The following is a 2,387-nucleotide window of genomic DNA, read 5'->3' as shown; positions in this document are numbered from 1 at the left end:
AGACAGTAACGATGATGCAGAGGCTGGAAATACACAGGTACACACATGGGAACTATTGGGCTTTTGGGATGAAGCAAACAGAGCAAACAATTCAAGAAGCACCGCCCTATGGGACCCACTCATGAGAGATATTCACTGACTACTGAGCCAAACAATAACGGCACGCAACAAAAATAAAGGAGTGATAAATCTAAGGGATTTGTGGGCACTTTATTGCATAAAGAATAGAACTGCTTGCAATATTACTTATCTTTTCTGCCAACTTTTCAGAACAAACGCAGACACCGAAAGCCCGAATACCCCAATCTTTGGCGGTTCATGGATCTATAAGCTTAAGGAAGCCTATCATGTGGACAGAAAATAAACAAAAATCCCTGAACACAATGCTCTTGACTTCAGCTTCTGCAGCAAAATGCAAATAGCCCGACTTCTAAACGCAAGACCAGAGATCTGGAGGTTCATCAATAACTGGGACCAAATTTGGGACCCGGAAAGCTAATTAGAGATGGCAATGAATGATAAACGGAAGGACAGAATAGAAGCACAGATAGAAGCTGAATATGCAGAGATGAGGCGAGAGATCGATCGTTTGGGTTACCAGATGGATAGGCAGCGGGGACCATTTGACCCGGACACAGGTAACTGATGAGTGGCGGCACTGGTAGGTCGGTCACGGGCAGGGGTTGGTGGTATCTTTATGACATTATTATTATGTGTGTTTTAAACAATTTACTTTCTGTTGTACTTGTTTATTTGTTTGTTTGGTCGTACACTTTTACTGGTCGTGGGTGCCAAGACACTATTAGTAGGTACTTATTTAGCCCGTTAGGGCAAGGGATGGATGATTCCATACCCAATTTTCAGCAAATTATGCTTGGTTGTTTGTGGTTGTTTGTAGTTTTATATTCTACAGGAACAAAACAGGAAAACAGACGATAAACAGGGGACGCTCTGTCGAAACTTCGTTAGCCCATAGGGAAGTACCTCTCCATTTTAACTCACCATACTTAATTAGAATTTTTATCTTTTCATGAATCTTTTCACATTGAGGATAATGTGAGATTCAAGTGTGAGGAGGGGAAATTACTTGACCAATTGCTTGTTCAAATAATTATACTAATCAACCACAAATATTTTTTGTAGCAAACAAAGACTATTTTTACAACAAAACCAAAAGAAAAATCCAAGAAAAGTTTTTGCAAATAACCAATTATTAATCTACTATAACAAAAAAAGTGAAAAAGTAAAAAGAGGTTTTGTAATACTGAGAAGAAATTTATGTAGAATATGGCGTTTATACCCAATCCCTGCGTTACTGTGAGATATAAACCTCATGCCACATAAATATTTTTTCAGAAGCTTTGGGTGAGTCAATTGCCACATAAATACCCAATCCCTCAGTTACTTGATAGAAATTGCATTTTTTAGAGATTATTTAATGCTAAAAGGATATATAATTTTATGTAAATTAAACATCCTCACACTTGAAAAAATATTTATGTGGCATGAGGCTTATCTCACAGTAACCGAGGGATTGGGTAAAACGCCATATTCTGCATAAATTTCTTCTCACTATTACAAAACTTCTTTTTACTTCTTCACTTTTTTAGTTATAGTAGATTAATAATTGGTTATTTTCAAAAACGGTTCTTGGATTTTTCTTTAGGTTTTGTTGTAAAAATAGTCTTTGTTTGCTGCAAAAAATATTTGTGGTTGATTAGAGAATTTTTATAATTATTTGAACAAGCAATTGGTCAAGTAATTTCCCCTCCCTACACTTAAATCTCACATTATCCTTAATGTGAAAAGATTCATGAAAAGATAAAAATTCTAATTAAGTATGGTGGGTTAAAATGGAGAGGTACTTCCCTACGGGCTAACGAAATTTTGACAGAGCGTCCCCTGTTTAACGTCCGTTTTTCTGTTTTGTACCTGTAGAATATAAAACTGCAAATAAACACAAACAACCAAGCATAATTTGCTGAAAATTGGGTATGGAATCATCCATCCCTTACCCTAACAGGCTAAATAAGTACCTACTAATAGTGTCTTGGCACCCACGGCCATAAAAAGTGTCCGACCAAACAAAAATATAAACAAGTACGACAAAAAGTAAATTGTTTAAAACACACATAATAATAATGTCATAAAGATACCACCAACCCCTGCCCGTGCCCGACCTACCAGTGCCGCCACTCATCAGTTACCTGTGTCCAGGTTAAATGGCTTCCGAAGCCTTGTTCGTGCATATTCAGCTTCTATCTGTGCTTCTATTTTGTCATTCCGTTCATCATTCATTGCCATCTCTAATTGGTCCTGGTTATCGATGAACCTTCAGATCTCTGGTCTTGCGTTTAGAAGTCGGGCTATTTGCCTTTTGCTGTAGA

Source organism: Bidens hawaiensis, unplaced genomic scaffold, assembly GCF_021521415.1.
Source record: "Bidens hawaiensis isolate Kalapana, Puna unplaced genomic scaffold, B.hawaiensis_p1.1 tig00035907_1, whole genome shotgun sequence".
Classification (NCBI taxonomy): Eukaryota; Viridiplantae; Streptophyta; class Magnoliopsida; order Asterales; family Asteraceae; genus Bidens; species Bidens hawaiensis.
The sequence above is the reverse complement of the archived record's forward strand: the minus strand, read 5'-3'. Positions refer to the sequence as shown.